Source organism: Bos indicus, chromosome 26, assembly GCF_029378745.1.
Source record: "Bos indicus isolate NIAB-ARS_2022 breed Sahiwal x Tharparkar chromosome 26, NIAB-ARS_B.indTharparkar_mat_pri_1.0, whole genome shotgun sequence".
NCBI lineage: Eukaryota > Metazoa > Chordata > Mammalia > Artiodactyla > Bovidae > Bos > Bos indicus.
The window spans coordinates 43,253,791-43,273,911 of record NC_091785.1 but is presented as its reverse complement, the minus strand read 5'-3'; the positions used below and the strand labels follow the sequence as shown (position 1 = coordinate 43,273,911).

The 20,121-nt window shown below is 50.4% G+C and overlaps 1 long non-coding RNA gene across 1 annotated transcript; it reads left to right on the top strand.

Annotated features, from left to right (window-relative positions):
• Positions 1–17,804: 17,804 nt before the first annotated feature.
• On the top strand, positions 17,805–19,751 carry LOC139179918 (uncharacterized). The gene is made up of 2 exons (XR_011564215.1): positions 17,805–18,755; positions 19,068–19,751. It is a non-coding gene; the product is annotated as an uncharacterized lncRNA (long non-coding RNA).
• Positions 19,752–20,121: the final 370 nt, after the last annotated feature.

The window sequence follows — 20,121 nt, the reverse complement described above, 5'->3', positions numbered from 1 at the left end:
ATGAACACTGTGAACACATGTCCTTGGGCACATGGGCAAGAGCTCTTCAAGGGCATCCTGCAGAAGAGGAATTACAAACCACAGGGTGATCACACTTTCAGTTTCACTAAGTATTGCCAGATAATTTGCCAAATGGTTGGAGAAGTTTATGCACTCATTAATGATATGTAAAGAAAATTTCCTCCAGTCTACAAGGCTGTCTAAACTTTCTAATAACACATTTGAAAGATTGTGACAACCAATGAATGTGAAATGAAGTCCCATTGTGGTTTTGATTTGTCATTCCCTGATTCCAAGTGGACTGCTGTCTTCCTTCTTCTGCAAAACGCTTGATGATAACTTCTGTTCATGTTTCATTTTTACCTCTAAAGGTTTTTAAAAATATTTTGATAAATTAAAAAAATTCATTTTGGATAATACTTTTTTGGTTATATGCATATATGTGTTTATGAATGAACTGTAAATAAAATATCTTTTTCCTGTTTCTGGTTTGCCTTTTTCTGTTTATGGTATCTTTGATGAGCAGAAGTTTTGTTTTTTTTTTAATGTAGTCAACTTCTATTTTTTTTCCTTTTGTTATTTATTTTTGTTGTCTTTTTTCCTCCATATAATGAGAGAGGATCCATTTTTTTCCATAATCGATTTTCCTAGCACCATTTATCTAAGAGTCAATCCTTTACTCTTATATTCAACTTTTTCCATTGAATAGAAGCAACAATCATAAAATTTTAAAAAAGCAGTGATCATAGACTTGCCTTATTCATCATTCTAAAAGGAACACTTTTAAATGCTCTACTGTCCAATGTGATGTTTATGTAGATTTTTAATTTATTCTCTCAGAATAAGTAATACTATCTTTTTCTAGATTTCTAAGAATTTTTTTTATCATGAATGGGTGTTAAATTTTATCTAATGTCTTTTTCTGCTCTTAATGAGATTCTAATATGGTTTTTCTTTAATCTCTTAATATAGTGCTATTATTAGCCTTGATAATAAAACCAGAGGACAGTATGAGAAGGCAAATCACTGCGTAGCGTTTCTCACAAGTTTGCATGTTTAAAAGTCCTAACAGTACACTAGCGATTTGAATCTATCAACACCTATAAAATAATAATGCATAATCCTCAAGTTGGGTTTATCCTAAGAGAGTGAAGATGATTTACTAGCAAACTATGGCAATATAGCAGATTTCACTATATCACTGACTCAATGGACACGAGTTTGAGCAAACTCTGGGAGATGGTGAAGGACAGGGAAGCTAGAACAGTATCTGTAGTACAAACTCACTGAATATTTTTTGAATGAATGGAAGTCACTGCTGTGTGGAAGTTTGTTGTCCAGTCGCTAAGAGAAAACTCTGGGAAACAGTGGAGGACAGGGGAGCCCGGTGTCCATGGGGTCAGCTACAGCCCACAAAGAGTTGGACACTACTCAGATACTACTCTAGATGCAAAGAAATAATAGTGAACAAAACAGGCAAAATCTCCATTCTTAGTGTTCAGTCACTAAGTAGTGCCCAAATCTTTGTGACCCCATGGGCTACAGAAAGCCAGGCCTCCCTGTCCATCACCAACTCCCAGAGTTTGCTCAAACTCAAGTCCATTGAGTCAGTGATGCCATCCAACCATCTCATCCTCTGTCATTCCCTTCTCCTCCTGCCCTCAATCTTTCCCAGCATCAAGGTCTTTCCCAATGAGTTGGTTCTTTGCATCACGTGGCCAGAATATTGGAACTTCAGCTTCAGCATCAGTTCTTCCAGTCTGAAGGGTTGGGTTGATTTCTTTTAGGATTGACTGATTTAATTGGTAGGTACAGGAAATCAAGTATAAGAGTTGAAAGACCTTTGGAAACATTATTAGCTGGCTGTATAGACCAAAGTTTATAAAGCCAGTAGCTGACCTCTATTCAGGTTGGTAGGCTTCGGTTTGTGAGGGATGACATGATCCTTGAGGGGTCATGATCTAGAAGGGTAGACAGACAGGGTTTTTTTTCCTCTTTCAAAACAGAGACCAGGCCCCTGGCAGCTGCAGCACAGAGAGGCTGGTGTGTAGAGCAGAAGGAGCCCAGGGGGCTGTGCCTCCAAACAGTCAGTGCTGTAGAGTCAGGGAGAGCTGTGTCCCATGGGATGGACAGGTGTGAGTGGCCTGGGTGCTGCTTGATCCAGGACCTTGGATATGGACTCGAGCAGTGACCAGACTCCCCTGGCAGGTTAACCCACGGGCTCATCATCTGAGTTCCCTACTGATGGTAGGATACGAGCCAACCCTGTTGAGACAGCCCCTGCAGACGTCACTCAGAATCCAAAGCCTGCTTCCAGGTCACTCCAAGTCCCTGGGGGTGTTCCCTGGGCCATCCACTCATTTAACATGTGGGAGCATTGCTCCCTTGTCTCGGGGAGTTGGATAGGACTAATGGGATGATTTGCACTCTGAGAAGGAGAGAAATGTCCTCCCCTAAGATGTGTCATCAAAACAGTGACAGTATTTGGAATTAACTGGGCAGGTCCATGTTTCTTCATTTCCCAGCCGTGTGTGAGTGACATTTTCTGCCAGTCGGCTTTGCGCAGCCCTTTTCAGATGGCTCAGAATGTGCTGATGTGCTGGGGCTTGGCTGATGCTTCATGAGGGAAGCCGTCGTTTAGAGGAGTCAGGAAAGCAAGCTTCTAAATACACAAACAATGACAATGTCTTGTTTCAATATTTACCTACACCTTGTAAGGATGCGTTTCTAAGATGTAAAACTTGCTCATTTCTTCCAGATACGATTCGGTAAATATGATATTTTGAAAATAATAGAACTCTCCTCTGCTAAAACAAAGATAAAGGAAATCTTGTGTGGACACGCAGTGGGGTGGGCGAAGAGGGGTGGGATGAATTGGGAGGCTGGGATTGACATACTTACAGTGCTATGTGTAAAACAGATAGCTAGTGGGAAGTTGAGAGTCCCTTGGACAGCAGGGAGATCCAACTAGTCCATCCTAAAGAGATCAGTCCTGAATATTCATTGGAAGGACTGATGCTGAGCTGAAACTCCAATATTTTGGCCACCTGATGTGAAGAACTGACTCGTTGGAAAACACCCTGATGCTGGGAAAGATTGAAGATGGGAGGAGAAGGGGGCTGCAGAGGATGAGATGGTTGGATGGCATCACCGACTCAATGGGCATGAGTTTGAGCAAACTGCGGGAGTTGGTGATGGACAGGGAGGCTTGGCATGTTGCAGTCCATGGGACACGACTGAGAAATTGAACTGAACTGAACAATGGGAAGTTGCTGTACAGCACAGGGAGCTCAGCTCGGTGCTCTGAGATAACCTAGATGGGTTGGGGGGAGATCCAAGAGGGAGGGGATATATGTATACATACAGCTATTAATAATTCCCTTTGCTGTATAGCAGAAACTAACACAACATTGTTAAGCAACTATACCCCAGCTGCATTAAAAAAAAAAAAAAAAAAACGAATCTCCAACCACCATAAACAAAGAAAGTAATTGGCAATTTAGAATAGAAGCTAAGGAATTACAAATGTATAGGATCAAGCAGGTACCTTGACAAATACTCCAGTTATCAAGAGTCGCTGCTTAGTCAAAGCCGGTCTTTGTGCACAGTTTCTTTCAAGGGCTGCAGGAACCATCTGGGGCCACAGGGATGCTGGGATAAAAGCCTTTGTCAGTGCACCAATCCACTTGCATCCCTTGGGAGGAGGCATCTTCACTGCTTATCTTGTGGCGGGCGGGTCACTGTTCCTCTCCACCCTGGCTCTGGGGTGACCCCTGGGGCTCTCACCTCCCTGAGCTTGGCTGGTGAAGCAGCAGCTGAACAACAAATTCATAATAAGAGGCAGTTTTCCTGAAAAGTTACGGAAGAGAGCCTATGCCTTCCCTATTTCTTACTTTTTCTAAGTTTTTTCCTTGCAACCACTGTTAACTGATCTCTTTAGGAGGCTGGCAACCTGCCTTTTTTTTCTGCTTGCGTTTAGTCAGAGCTTTTGATTCCTTAAAGAGCTTTATAAAATAGGTTTTATGTGCAAGAGTCAAACATCAAAACTCCGTCCTTCTATGCAGAGTCAGGATTTACCTTCACACCCTCAAAGGGCTAGACATGCCTGTGTATCCATAGCTGATCACTTCCAAATCAGTTCTTATCTTTGACCTTCCCTGTCCTTCAGCTGGGTCTCCTGATCAGGAAGACACGGTTACTCCACAGCTCTGATGGGGAAACCAAGGCCCTGAGAATTTGGGGGTACATCTAGCCCTGCTCTCTCTTTTCCATACTCACTGCTCTGAGGTCAGACACCACCCTCTTATGCCACACTGGGAATCCACAGGGATCCTATAGCTGGCCTTAGCACGGTCAGCTTTATCTGTCTCAGTCTCTCTGTGGCCCAGGACAACCGAGGAGGGTGTTCGCAAGGCTGCTGACAGCACATGTGCCCTCCACAGCAGCAGAGAGAAGTCTGTGCTGTAACCAGCCTGGGGAGGCAGAAGGCAGAGGCTGGGTCTCAAGTTGCACCTGGAGCCTCAGTTGTCTGCACCAGCTACACATCGAGTAAAGGGCTCAGTAACTGGCACAAACTTACATGTAAGCAAATGCAAAAGAGAAATCTAAAAATGGAATGAGGTTCTTAAGGTTTCCCTGGCTGGTTGGGAGCAGAGCTGAGGGGAGAGGCCAGGTCCCCAGTTCCTCCCCCAGGACCCTTCCTGTCTCCTTGTGATGTGTCTTCAAATCCTGCCATCTTGCTTTTCTTTTCACAGAAGTTGTTGTTGTTCAGTCACCAAGTCACGTCCGACTGTTGGCAACCCCTTGGACTGCCGCACACCAGCTTCCCTGTCCTTCACCACCTCCCAGAATTTGCTCAAACTCGTGTCCATTGATTGGGTGATGCCATCCAACTGTCTCATTCTCTGTTGCGCCCTTTCATGGAAGAGTATTTGTCAAATATGTGCTTTCTTTATTTTGCTTTTAAAGCCCCGGGGGTAGGATCCAAATGCTTCTTTGCATTCATCAATTTACAATAGGGTATTAAAAAGTGATTGCAGGCAGACCTCTTTATATTGTGCTCCGCAGATATTGCTTTTTTTTTTTTTTTTTTTACAAATTGAAGGCTGTGGCAACCTTGGGTCAAGCAAGTCTATTGATGCCATTTTTCTAGCAGCATTTGCTCAGTTTGTGTCTCTTTGTCATATTTTTATAATTCTTGAAATATTTCAAATCCCCCACCAGCAAAAAGATGAGGATTTTCTGAAGGCTCAGATGATGGCTGGCAATCTTTAGCAATAAAGTATTTTTAAATTAAGATATGTATGTTGGGGGATTTTTTAGACATATGCTATTGCACACTTAATACCCTATAGTGTATTGCGAACATAACTTCTGTATGCAATAAGAAATCAAAAAAAATTTACACGACTTTCTTCTTTGTGGTATTTACTTTATCATGGTGGTCTGGAATCGAATGGGCAATGTCGAAATCTATCTATACTGCTGAGATGATGACGTTCCAGGGGAAGGGCCAAGGACCCACCTTAGAATTGTCTTTACCTGTGGCTGGGCCTAGGAAATGCCCAAGTTTGGGTTGAGGGAGTCTCTCCTCTCACAGAAAAGCTCCCCACTCGGCTACCTGGAAGGTAAATTATCCTGTAGCCAGACCCTCCCTGGGACCCCTGGACTTGGTCCCTGGGCCCTCGTGACTTCAACAGTCGTGGCAGGCCTGCAGTCCTACTGGCTGGGGGGTCACCAGTTTGCTCCCCACCTCCAACAACAGTCAGCTGCACTCCCTGCCTGGAGATCCAGCGCTGATACCTGCGGGTAATCATGGCTCTGTCATCTGTCTTCCCAGCCTGGCTCCATCCAGGTAATTCTTACTGGAACAATGCTTTTGTTCTTTCTTCTGAGATGACAAATGGTGGAATTAAACTGACTGATGGGGTGGGAAGTTTACAAATGTTGAAAATATGCAAAAATATTCCAGGAAGTTTAAATGGTGTCTCCTTTTCAAGACCAAGCCAGGGGAGTAGTGGCCATCAACATATGTACAGTGGATGAATGGAACCATCCGCCCCTTGAACCACGTGGGGCAGGAGAAAAGATCACACGGCTGGTGAATTTCAAATTCTCCATTTTAGCTTGTTCTTGCTGTAAGAAAAGGGCATGTGCCCATGTTAATGTTTCATATCTAGGAATTTCCAAGTTCCTGCCTGAGGCTAACTAGAAATATCAGTGACTCTGAAGAGATTTGGCAATGTAACAGCAGGAAAAAAAAAAAAAAAAAAAAGACTAGCTTCCGCCAGAGAGTCTGCAGGGAAGTCCCAAGATGCTGAGTGAAATGCCACCAATGATGTTATTTGAAAAGACGTTTTTCCTTATTTAATTTTTTAAGCTATTATATTTCCATCCATATGTTTTTCTTCCTTTGCTCCTGACTTCCAGGCTGCCCACTCTTCTCCTTATTTCCTAGTTTATGGGTTCGTTTCAGTCCTCCAGGGACTAAACAGCATAGAGGATTTTGGCTTGTGACCTGAAATCCAGGAAGCACAGGGAGGTTGGGAGAGGTGTGAAAGGGAAACCAGGAGGCCAAAGAAGGGAAAGAGAAGAGGGAGGGGTGCTCTCTCCCTGCCGGTCCCCAGTCCTCCTGATGCTGGTCCCCTGGGGTTTCTCCCTGCAGCTGTATCAGCCCCCCACCCCCAGACAGCATGGCAGCACTTGGGAGAGTGTTGCTGGCCTGCCTTGTAATGTGCTGGCTATGAGCCCTGGGTAACTGCTCACAGAGTCACACAGCCTCTCCCCGCCCTAAGGTGAAGGCGTGCTCTGCCCTCCTGGGCAGCGGGGGGCGTAGGGGGAGGGGTGGCCTCAGCTTCCCTGCTCAGCGCTCCAGGTTTTAGCCCCAGCCTGGAGCCTGCCTTGAGCTGCTGCCTTCTTGGCTGGAACCTGATCAATGTCTTGGCAACCCTTCGGTCTTCCCCACTGCCCCTGGCTAGCTTGGCCCCAGCCTGGGTTCCCACTTGCTGAGGCCAATCGGTCCCTTCTCAGCAGAGCTGTTTTCCCAAGTCCCTTAAATGTCCCTTTGACCCCAGTAGCCCAGTCTAGGATTCTGAGGTCCCTGGGCATCTCAAACACAATCTGTTGTAGGTGTGGAGTAAAGGGAGAGGGGTGGTGGGGGGCGGCTGTAAAGTCCTCTTTTGCTCCATCCTTCTACTTCAAGGGAAGAAGCTCCCCAGTGCCCCCAGCTTCCCCCCAGGATGTGAGGAGAGAGCAGACACCTCTCAAGAGTTCTGCAGAGAAGGGAGGAGCCCAGTGCATGGTGGGCTTGCTACCGACCTTGGCAGCTTTGGGGTGGGGGAATGGAACAGCATCAGAACTTGAGCCCAGGGCCTGCCACCCCTGTGTATGCATGTGACAGGTCCCTAACCTCTCTGGGCTCAGAGGGCACATCTGTAAACCGCAGGGGGCTGGCAACCTGCTTGTCAAGGCTGCTGGAAGGCCCCGATGGATGCTGCAGCCCTGGGTTAAGCTCCCAGACAGAGAGGACCAGCCCCACTTCCCCTCCAGGATCCTCAGAATCAGGCAGTCTAGTTACAAACAGGTCTCCCTTTGGAGAGCAAGGAAGATGGTTTAAAAGCAGAGAGCAGGGACCCAGAAATGTGGCCTGCCTGCCCCCCACCCCAACCCAAGAAAACAGAGGCAGGGCCCTTGAGTGCAGTCTGTTCCTCTATGATGGTTCTCTCCTTTACTCCGTGTTCCCCGGGCACAAAGGCGTCCCTGGGGTGCCCTGGGGTCCCCGGGCACAAAGGCCTGGACCCCAGTGGGATGCCCTTCTTTCTTTAGTGATGAAAGGCACAGATGAGAGCAGATGTAGCTCCTTCGAGGAAGCAGATATGAAAGGCCTGGGTGCTTCTGGAAACACCTCAGAAGCATTTGCAGCGGAAATCAAAGCTGCAGCAAAATTCATAATTGGAAACCCCTTTATTACATTAATTATCCCTCTTGGAGACCAGAGCAGGGCTTCCCAGGAAGCTTTTAACATCCTGCATTATGGCCGTGGGCGTCTCAGGGCTGCGTGCGGAGAGCATGGGCCTCGTCAATTATACATGGCCCCGCAGGCAGGCGGGGGGCATGCTCTGCTGGGAGCGGTGGGGCTGGACCACGATCTGCTCCGCTGGGAGAGCGAGCAGAATGTGGCTCATCTCCAGGCTGCCCTCCGGGCTGTGCCTCCTCTGTGGAGTGATGTGCAACTGAAGAGAAAAATCACTCCAGTGATGCAGGCTAACAGGGAAAATAATCGTTGGGAAATTTGTGCAAAATGGGACTTTTTCTTAAAGACTTTTTTTTTATGTGGACCATATTTAAAGTCTTCAATTTGTTACAATATCGTTTCTGTTTTATGTTCTGGTTTTTGGGGCATGAGGCATGTGAGATCTTAGCTCCCCATCCAGGGATTGAACCTGCACCCCTGCATTGGAAGGTTAAGTCTTAACCACTGGATCACCAAGTAGTTAGTTCAGTTGTTCAGTCGTGTCCTACTCTTTGCGACCCCATGGACTGCAGCATACCAGGCCTCCTTGTCCATCACCAACTCCCGCAGTTTACTCAAACTCATATCCATTGAGTTGGTGATGGCATCCAACCATCTCATTCTCTCTTGTCTCCTTCTCCTCCCACCTGCAATCTTTCCCAGCATCAGGGTCTTTTCAAATGAGTCAGTTCTTTGCATCAGGTAGCCAAAGTATTGGAGCTTCAGCTTCGGCATCTGTCCTTCCAATGAATATTCAGGACTGATCTCCATTAGGATGGACTGGTTAGATCTCCTTGCAGTCCAAGGGACTCTCAAGCTGCTGCTGCTAAGTCGCTTCAGTTGTGTCCGACTCTGTGCTACCCCATAGACGGCAGCCCACCAGGCTCCCCCGTCCCTGGGATTCTCCAGGCAAGAACACTGGAGTGGGTTGCCATTTCCTTCTCCAATGCATGAAAGTGAAAAGTGAAAGTGAAGTCGCTCAGTCATGTCTGACTCCTAGCGACCCCATGGACTGCAGCCCACCAGGCTCCTTCATCCATAGGATTTTCCAGGCAAGAGTACTCCAACAGCACAGTTCAAAGGCATCAATTCTTCAGCACTCAGCTTTCTTTATAGTCCAACTCTCACATCCATACATGACTACTAGAAAAACCATAGCTTTGACTAGATGGACCTTTTTGGCAAAATAATGTCTCTGCTTTTCAATATGCTGTCTAGGTTGGTCATAACTTTCCTTTCAAGGAGTAAGCATCTTTTAATTTCATGGCTGCAGTCACCATCTGCAGTGATTTTGGAGCCCCCCAAAATAAAGTCTCTCACTGTTTCCCCATCTATTTTCCATGAAGTGATGGGACCGGATACCATGATCTTAGTTTTCTGAAAGCTGAGTTTTAAGCCAACTTTTTCACTCTCCTCTTTCACTTTCATCAAGAGGCTCTTCAGTTCTTTGCTTTCTGCCATAAGGGTGGTGTCATCTGCATATCTGAGGTTATTGATATTTCTCCCAGGACCACCAGGGAAGTCCCCCAGATGGGGCTTGCTAACATGTGAAAGCGGAAGAGGAAGTGCCTGTTTCTCCCACGTGTGGGCCCCGCAGTTTGGATGTTTGGGAAGCTCATGCTGAAGAAGCCTAGGAGAGAGTCTAACCCACAAACTCAACTGACTGACGAGGATGCAGAGAAGGGCATGTGACTGAACCAGGGTCACACAACAGTGGGGGGAAGATGAAATGCGGTGAAACCCCTTGGGGGTGCCCAGAGCGGCTGCTTGGCAAACGTGGGGTGAGACCAGGGCCCCTTCTGGGTTTTGTGGCTTCACAGAGCTGGGAGCTGCTGCCCCCTCCCAGACAGACCTTTCATGGCAGCCAGGATCCCAGGGCTTGCCTCCTGCTTCCACCCCTCAGCTGTGGTGCTTAGGCTGGCCCTGTGGGGCCATTCTTCTCTGCCCTTGCTGGGGCCACTGGGGTCAGCGAGCCTAGGAGTGCCTCAAACTACTGCTGGTCAAATCCAGAGACACCAGAGCCCTGCCAGGTGAGGGGACAGGATGGTGGCTATAGCCAAACGGACAAGAGGACCACATGGCCTGGGAGGGCCGACAGCTTGTCAGGGCTGGGTGAGGAGATGCAGGGGGCAGGGTGGCTGGGAATCTCTCAGGGGTCCCACAGGGGCTGGGGGCCTTGAGGCAGATAGTCATTCCAGGGGTGGAGCAGTGTGGGGATGAGGTGGTGTTTGCCCAGGGAAGTGTCCTCTGTGGTCTGCTGAATTCACACCGTGCACACTGGAGAAGCCATTCAAAGCCTCAACATTATCTCTGCAGACGGCTGTGCTGCTGGATGGCTTCCTGGGATGAGGCTCTGGGGAAGGTGAGGGAGTTGGTCACTTACCTGAGAGAAAGCTCTGATAGCCTGTCCTGGCAGAGGAGAAAGAGTCCTGGGGCCAGGGTGCCCCAGATTTCTCTGTCAGGGCCCCAGGGAAGGCTGGTGAGCTTGTGACAGGGAGCGTGTGCCGCCTAGCAGAACAGTGGGGCAAGAACGTGCTTAGCTCCAAGGTGGGTGGCCGCTGGGACACCTGCAGCTCACCTCTGCTGAGGTGCCAGGTTCAAGGGCTCTGGCATACGAAGGCTCAAAGCCTTTAGAAAGGGAGCAAGATGGAAATTTCTAAAAATAGGAGCCCTGGAATATAGCAGCAGAGGGGCTTTGTGCTTGCTTGGATATGTTCTCTTGAGAGTGAGGGTTAGGGGACTCTTTGGCAACTTGTGGGGGGCAACTTTGGTCTCTCCCAGGACCACCAAGCTATAGCAGTGGGAAATGTAGGGGATGGGCTGGGTTCTGCCACTTGCCAGCTATTATGGACTGAAGGTTTGTGCCACCATCCCCGCCATGCTGAATTCCTATGCTGAAGTCTTATTCCCTAATGCAATATTTGGAGATAGGGCCTTTGGGAGGCACTTAGAGTCTGATGAGGGTGGGGCCCCCACAATGGGGTTAGTGCCCTTATAAGAAGGGACACCAGAGAGATGCTCGCTCTCTGTCATGTGAGGACGCAGAGAGAAGGTGGTCATCTGCAAGTCAGGAAGAGTTCTCACCAGAAGCCTAGCCTGTGAGCAGATGTTTGAGCCTGGCGGGTGTGGTATTTTGTTACAATAGCCTGAGCAGACAAACGCACAAGCCACATGGTGATCTCTGAACTGCTCTGAGTTGTAGAAAACATATTTTGGAGAGGAAGATACAGCATGTGTTTATGTTTGGGTCTGCTCAGAACACCACACCCTTTTCTCTGGGGGAATCTTCTCTCCAGTCATGGGGCTCTCAGGGTGTAGCTGAACAAATGCTGTTCTTATGAGAACTGATGGCATCTGAGAGCACTTGGCACAGTGTTGGCCATAGAGAAGGCATGGGGTGAACACCGTCTCTCCACTGTTCCCTCCCCGTCCACCACCACAAGGGATCTGGGGCCGGAGGCAGGGCTAGACCCTGTGCCCAGCGAGCACTGGGCAGATAAAACGTGGTGGAGGGGAAGAGCTTTGAAGTGCCTTCTGGGATTTGCATCCAGTTCACCCTCGCAGGCTGCCTCTGGGCCTTTGCCTGGCTCCTTATTCTTCACCAGAGGGGAGATGAGGAGGTCTCAGTCTTCTTCTGAGGCTCTGAGCCCCTGATGACTGGCATCCGGGGCACTGGCTGGCTGTGTGTGTGAGGATGGAGGCGGCATCCTCAGGGACCTCGGTGGAGGTCTGGGGTATGGGCACTGCCCAACTAGCTCCCTCTGGGGAAGAAGCTTTCTGTGAGGGCATGAAGCTCAGAGGCCAAAGGGAGACCAGGGCTCAGCAGCTAAGAGGCCACACAGCCAAACTCCAAGTGGGAATAGATTTAGCATCTGGCAAGAATACCATATTAAGAGGTAATTTTTCATCTGTTATAAATCCATTAGGAAATTAAAAATCTAGGCTGTGACTTTAAAATATGGAATGGGATTTTCTTCAGAGCCCCTGAAGGTAAGATTTTTTTTTCCCCTTAATAAATGCTGAAATCCAATGAATCTAAATCCCCTGGCCGAGGATAATGCTCCCAGAGGCGGCGGCCGCTCCGTAACCATTTGCTGACTTGGGGCCAGGACCATATTTTCAGAAATATTAACATAAACTCTGGCAGTTTGGCAGTCTTTGCCCTGGGCTGGACTTGGAGCGGTACTCACAAGTGTTAGGAGACAGTGACTAGTTGCCAGGACCCACCAGGCGCTGAGCTGGGGCCGTGGAGGCGGGAGGGGCCGACTTCCAGGTGGCTGAGGTCAGCTCAGACCCTGCAGCTCAGGGCTGGTTTTGGAGACAGGAGGGAAACAATGTGCAAAGGTGTGTGTCGACCAGGGCAAGTCAGAGTTCAACGGGGACTAGTTAGTCTTCAACTAGGGAAGTTACTGTCCAACCAGGTCAAGTTCTTGCAGAGTCAGGGAAATCAGTGTACAATTAGGTCGTCACTGTACAACCAGGTTAAGTTAGTTTTTGACAAGAGCTAGTTAGTATACTCCAAGGTCAAGCTAGTATATAACCAAGACTTCAGTGTACCATCAGAGAAAGTGAATGGACTGCATGGAAGTGTTTTTAATACTCCACCAATCTGGAAATCAGACTTGGAGGAAATCGGGGTCTAGAATCTGATGTCTGAGCTGGGAGTGCGGATGGGGGAGGCCTGCGGAGGAGGCTCTGGGTCTTCATGCCTATGGCTCATCCCTCACCTGGGCTTCCAGTAACACCCAGGTTGGAGCAGGAGTGAGTCTCCCAGCCGGAGCCGGCAGGTCGGACGGCAGCCAGAGGACCAGAGCAAGGACACCGCAGAGGTCCAAAGCCTGGGCCTGAGAGCCACAGACAGCCGCGGATGAAGCAGATCTCTCTGCTCACGTGATGATCTTAAATCACGACTGATGTCAGAATGCAAGAAGCACATAAAACTTTTATTGAGGTTTTTGACCAAAGTGGTTGAAATTTTAAAACTTCATGTCCTGAGGGTGAATCTTACTGACCTGGGATACTTGATTTAGTTTGGCGCACATCCTCCAGCCATGCTGGAAGAGTGTGAGAGAGTGTGTGTGTGTGTGTGTGTGTGTGTGTGTGTGTGTGTGTGTGTGTGTAGTATGTATGTATGTATGTAATTTGCGTGTACATGTCTGGTTTGTGTTTGGTGTTTGAGGGAGTGTAGCGTGCGTGTGTTTCTGTGTACTGAATAAGTGGAAAAGAGATGCCAGCAAGGGAGCTAGATACCCAGACAGTGCTCTAAAGAGAAGGGGAGCGTGGCTGGCTCAAGGTGGGCTAGGGCATTGGAGGTGGGAAACATACAGGCAAATGCACATACTGTTTTGACTGCAGATGAGGTAACACTTTTCTCAAAACATGTTTGTACAACTTGGTTGCAAGGTTTAAGCTGAGTCGTTTGGGTGTCACGTGACTTCTTACTGTAGCTGACTGGACCAGGATGATAGTGAACTAAGGCTACTGACTAATCAAATTATTTCCCCAAGGAAATGGAAAGACAGGGTCAGCCCTTGAGGGTCAGCCTTCCCTGCCCATCCCGTGTCCTGGCGCTTCACAGCTCTTGGCAACCAGTAGGGCTCCCCAGGTGGTATTAGTAGTAAAGAACCCACTGCCAATGCAGGGGATGTAAGAGACACAGTTTTGACCCCTGGGTCGGGAAGACCCCTGGAGGACATGGCAACCCACTCCAGTGTTCTTGCCTGGAGAATGCCATGGACAGATGAGCCTGGCGGGCTACCGTCCATAGGGCTGCAAAGAGTTGGACGTGACTGAGGTGCCTTAGCACGCACGCAGGCACCTGACATCTACTAACCGAAGGACTAGGCCAAGCAACCCAGAGGCTACTCAGTGTGTTGTGGCCATTAAAACTGCAAGGTCACAGGTACTCCGGCAGATGGCAAACGAGAAGAGAGAGACGTGGAGAGGAGCGAGACCATGGGGCTCAAGGAAGAGGGTCAGAGACAGAGATGGAGAGGAAAGAGATAGATGCATACAGAGACAGAGAGACTTTGAATTCCTGAATTCCGCAGCCCCTCAGCATAAACCTTTTCCAAGCTCTCTGTGCAGGTCCTGCTGTTAACCACGGCAATGGCAGGGCTAGGGATAGGGTTCAGGATCCCAGGACTTTCTCTCCTGATCAGCAGTTCTCGACTCTTGCATCTTTTTTCCAATCAGACCCCAGGCTCTGGACTTCCCTGGGGGTCCAGTGGCTAAGACTCTGACCTCCCCATGCAGGGGGCCAGGGTTCGATCCCCAGTCAAGGGACTAGATCCCATATGCCACAACTAAAGATCCCGTGTGTCGCAAGCTAAAACCTGGTGCAGACAAAATACCAAACAATACCCGAGTCTCCTCCAGGAGAGAAACGGAAACCAGCTTTCCCGAGAGAACATGCTGGAGTTCCTGAGTGTCTCGTGTCTTCTAACATCTTTCTAGCCTGGACTCTGTCTTCCCGTTCTGGCGGGGCCCCCTTTGCCTAGAGAACTCCCAGGCACCAGAAAGCACCCCAGGCTGCCACGACCTGGTTCCATCTGCATCCATGAATGGAGATCATTCCACAGGTAGTACACAAACACACATACACCGACACAGCCACACAAACCCACCCTCCCTGCCCCCCACCCCATTTCCTGTTTTGCTTCGCTGTCAAGCCTGCCTGCTCCTGAGCCACCTCCTCTTCACACCAGCAGCATCTTAAACACAAGGCTTCCGAACGATTGCGCACTTCTCCAGCAGAGTTCCAGTCCCCACTCATTTCCTCCTATTGTTCAAAGAGGATGCACTTGATGCTTGTGTGTGTGTGTGTGCGCACGCGCGTGCGTGTGTAACCATACGGCCTCGGTGTGTAGCCATAACCGAGGAAATGGCTGCAAAATGCTCTGTTGGTCAGGTTTATCAGTAAGGGGGAGATGGATGTGAATTCTAATTCCTGGGGCAGAAGCGAGGAGAGGAATCCCTCCTATAGGCTTGTCTTTTAGGTAATTTTGATGCACTGACCGCGTGTTTGCAGCATGCCCACCTCCCCAGCCCTTCACCAGCCACTGAGCAATGCTTGGGGAGTAAAAAAAAAAAAAGAAAAATAAGACCTGCATCCACGTCCTGGGGAAGCTGAAGATTGGCAGGTGGTGAGGGGTCTGCGGGAGCGGGGAAAGCAGCTGTCATCTGTGGAGCTCTCGCTGGGTTGTCTAGGACTGTGCCTACATAAGCTTTCTCTTCCCTGTCAGCCGGGAGGCAGCTTCCATTCTGTAGATGAGGAAGTCGAAGCTCAAAGAGGAAGTGACACAGCTATTAAGTGGGGAAGCCAAGATCTGGGCCCAGGTCTGCTGTGGCTGGGTCACCAGGCCAGGCTGCCTTTAGAAATAAACAAAACCAGCAAAAGAAATATTCGTAGGCCAGGAGCTGCATGTGCGCCTGCTGGTGGGCCTGTGGGTTTGCAGAAGGGGTCCGGGAGGAGCCAGTTGTGGAGGAGACAAGGCTCCCAGGCCAGGGAAGCCCTGCGGCAGACGGAGAAGTGGCTGGTCCCGTGCTCCAGAAGGGACCCTGGGTGCCCGAGCTGGCTACGATGCTCATCCCGACCAGGGCTCCGAGGAGACAGGCTCCATGCAGGCATCCGGGAGGCCGAGGAGGACCGGCCCTGCCCTGGGGACTGCGCTGCCGCTGGCACACGGCTTCTCCTCTCTCCCTGCCCCGCCTCCTCGCCCCCTCCCGCCCCCAGCTGCACCCGCCCCCTTCCCTTCAGGCAAAGTGGGTGGGGTGCCCTGTGAGGCTGCGTCCCTCTGTGTCTGGGACTAGCTGAGATGGGAATCTGTTTCCTCAGGAGCAGGAAATTGCTGATTTTACAATGCGGCATCGAGAAAGTCACCTTTCTCCATTTTGCAGGGCCCCGTCTTGATCATGCGCTCCCCTGGGGAAGGGAGATGGCTGTATGCTGCCCTTGGAGCAGCTGTACGCCAGGGTGGTCTCGCCCCACTGACGGGAAAGGATGAGGACAGAGGAGGACAGGACCCCCATCTTGAGCCGCAGCTCAGTCACCAGGAGGCAGGATGTCAACCCTCTCCGGGCACTGCACGCTGGTCCCTGCGTCTGAGGCCACCAGCCCGGCATCAAAGCCTGCCTGGTCCCGTGCAGCCTGGGGAGCTGTGCTTCAGCTCAGACTCTGAGATGAACCCTCAGTGTGCCCTGGACCAATTGCTCTGCTCCCTCCTCCTGACCTCGGTGTCTCTATCTGTTCAGCGGGGCTGGGGGACAAGACAGCAACCAAACATTACCCCTGACCTGGGATCAAGCCTACTCCCTTGGCGGAGAGCGCGCGGAGTCCTAACCACTGTCTGCCAGGGAATTCCCTACTAGATCAGATCAGTTCAGTCGCTCAGTAATGTCCAACTCTTTGCGACCCCATGAATCGCAGCACGCCAGGCCTCCCTGTCCATCACCAACTCCCGGAGTTCACTCAGACTCACGTCCATCGAGTCAGTGATGCCATCCAGCCATCTCATCCTCTGTCGTCCCCTTCTCCTCTTGCCCCCAATCCCTCCCAGCATCAGAGTCTTTTCCAATGAGTCAACTCTTCCCATGAGGTAGCCAAAGTACTGGAGTTTCAGCTTTAGCATCATTCCTTCCAAAGAAATCCCAGGGCTGATCTCCTTCAGAATGGACTGGTTGGATCTCCCTGCAGTCTAAGGGACTCTCAAGAGTCTTCTCCAACACCACAGTTCAAAAGCATCAATTCTTCGGCGCTCAGCCTTCTTCACAGTCCAACTCTCACATCCAAGGCCCAGCCCCAGGCCCTGAGATTCTGATGTAATTTGTTTGAATGACTCGATTATTCCTGCCTAAAAAATCTCTGCCAGCGAATCTGAAGTCACAAGCGAGCTGGATAACTGAGGCCTAGCTGAGTGCGGGGGTTCTCTTCTGGGTTTCCCCTGGGGGTCGGGGCTTGGCCTTAGGAAGGAGAAACAAGGTATTTGAAAGCCAGAACTGTTTTCACCTCAGATTCTCCTATTTATTTGTCCTTCAAATCAACGAATTTATAGGTAACTTTATTGAGATACCGGCTGAAGCTTTCATAAAATTACAGATGAGAGTAAGAGCAGTGAGAATTATGCTACCCCACACAGCAGCCCCTAGACACACGTGGTGATTTAAATGGTTAAAAATGAAATAAAATCAAAATTTCACTTCCTCAGTGTTCAATACCCCCGTGAGACCAGTGACAACGGGGGGTGGGGGGGGGGGGACGGCCCGGGTACAGGCCGCATCTCTCATCACAGAGAATTCTGCTGGATGGGCTGACCTAGCAGAGACTAGACCATAGTCGGGCCTTGCCATCCTACAGAGGGGGAAACTGAGGCCAGGGCCTGCTGCGGTGACGTGTCTTGCCGAGGGCCTCGGGGCCGAGTGAGGCTCAGGGCCTGGGATGCTAACATCCTGTCCCGTATCCTCCACTCGAGGAGGACTGAGGAAAGAGTTCAGACTTTGGAGACTGGAACTTTCCTGAGTCACAGGTTTTCTTTCTCACTATCTGCCTTTCCACCCCAGCCCCACCCTCTCCACCAACTCCCCGAAAATGCCATGCTGGTGTTGGGTCTCCTCTGCCAGTGCATGGCACACACCAGGTGCCCAGATAATTACTGTCTGCATAAAAGAAGATCAGGAAGGTGGCTGGAACCCTGCAGAGAGCAAAGAAGGGGCTGCAGGAGAAATCTTTTAAGAAGCAGGTTGGGGGCGGGCAGGATGATGGGGAAGGGCCGGGGCTGTTGGGGGAGGACCAGGCCAAGAGGGGGACAGCCGACCCCTCAGGAGGAAGGTGACCACAGGCTCCTAATGCCGCTGAAGGGCCAAAATAGGGACAAAGGGTAGGGGGATATCGGGGCACATGCAGTGGCCGGGAGCTGGTGGGGTCAAGGCTATTGGCTGCCTCCTTGCAGCCATGTTTGCTTGGACCTTGGTCAGCGCCTGGCTGCATCCTGTCTTCCAGGACCTTCTGTGTCCAGAGGACTTCCGAGTTCACAGATGCTGGCACAGGCCGGCTGCTGAAGGACCCTCATCCCCACCATGCCCGTTACTGGACGAGGTGCCTCCACTGCAGCCTCTTTCTCTGCAGGCCTGGGTCTGAGACAGGCGAGGGCGAGGCCTTGTTCCCAAGCCGGAGCCTCGCCAGTCAGTGCCCCCGGCTGATGTTACATCCCAGGGGTTCCTTCTGAAGCCGCCAGTGCAGAGCAGAGTGGAAAAATGGATCTTCCTCTTTCCCATCCCCCAGCTCTCAGTCCTGAAGCATCTTTACAGAAGAGTGTTGATTTTATCAAGCGTGGATGGGAACCAAGTCTGTTAACCGAAGGCAAGCCTGAACTGGGCTTTCAGGAACCAGAGGCCCCTCCATCCCGCTTCCCGAAGCCTCCACATCCTAGACTTCAGGCTGAAAGGAAATTCAAATGCAAGGTGTCTTTAGGATAACATCGAGCGGTTTTTAAAAAATGCTATTTCATTTTCTATTCTTTTTTCAAATTCTCTGTGGAACATATGACTAATAAGTTTTTTCTTTCTTTCTTTTTTTTTTTTAGCATTCAGGGGGCCGAGCTAAGGGCAATTAAAGCAGTCACTTAAAATACTCCACCCCAGTACTCTGAAAGTGATGTGCTAATGGTGATCAAATTAGCGATGGGAGCAGGGTTCCCACCAGAAGGAGAGAGAAAGGTGCAGCCTCTGCCTCGCTGTGCTCCAGTCTGTGAGCTGGGGTTCAAGGAACAATGTGGGCAGGAAGGTGCCCCTCCCTGCAACACGGCTGAGGTGTTGCAAAACATGCGGTATCTTTTACATCCCTAGGGTAGCTGGGGGAGAAGGAAATAGCAACCCACTCCAGTGTTCTTGCCTGGTGCATCCCAGGGACGGGGGAGCCTGGTGGGCTGCCGTCTCTGGGGTCGCACAGAGTCAGACACGACTGGAGCGACTTAGCAGCAGCAGCAGCAGCAGCAGCAGCAGGGTAGCTGGGAAGGGAGGCAGGATCGCTGTCTGAGAGGCACACCCTTTCCACCCCTAGGAAAATCACGGAGGTGCTCAGCGCATGGACTGGGGGACAGACCGCCACCCCATCGCCTGTCTCCGTGGACGGCCTTGCACCTGCTTCAAGCAGAGAATCGGAGCAACCCAGGAGGCTGTCCACAAGCTCCCCGCCCACCTGCCTGTTTGCTGTCACAGTCTTCATCTTCTCTCCTCGCACGCTGGACCGACCACCCACATCCAGCCCTTGGGTACCGGATCCCGTCTCATCTCCTGCTCTGAAGACTCTACTCTAGCAAGTTCCCATCCTCCTCGCCCACGTCAGGTCTTCCTTTCTCTATGGGTTCACCCCCATCCACATTCTTCCATGCTCTGCTTCTCTCTCCTCTTGTGACCCCACTTTCCCTCCACCTGCCACCCCCTTCTCCTCCTTCCTTTCGTAGCCTAGGTCCTGGAGAACACCGCCTACTCGCACTGTCTCTAACTTCTCTCTGCCAAACCCCTCCTTTTCCCCTCCCTGCCTTATTTTTTCTCCTTATACCTGTCTTGCTACAGAACCTTACTCGTTTCTCTGGTGCCGGCTTCCTCCCTGGAATTAATCTCCCTGAAGGTAGGGATTGGGTCTACTTTATTCATGGGTGACACCTGACCATCTAAAGCAGTGCTGGTCTAGAGCAGGGGCTAGATAAATATTTTTTAAAATAAATGAATGGAGGAATTCACAGATGACAAAGCATGTCCATGTACATTGGTGAGTTATCGCCATGGATTTTCATAAATCCCCTGAGGCTGGTCTCGGTCTGCCTCATTTTGCAGAAGAGGAGACAGAAACGTAAGGGTTGGCTAGCTATCCCCAGGATGTGGGGTCAGGACGGAGCTGAGTCCAGCTCAGGTCTCCAACACCTGGTTAAGTGCTCTCTGCTCTACCCCATGGGGTTTCCACAGTGGCTCAGTGGTAAAGAATCTACCTGCAGTGCACAGGAGTTGCAGGAGATGCAGGTTCGATCCCTGGGTTGGGAAGATCACCTAGAGGAGGGCATGGCAACTCACTCCAGGCAAGAGCCTGGAGAATCCCATGGACAGAGGAGCCTGGT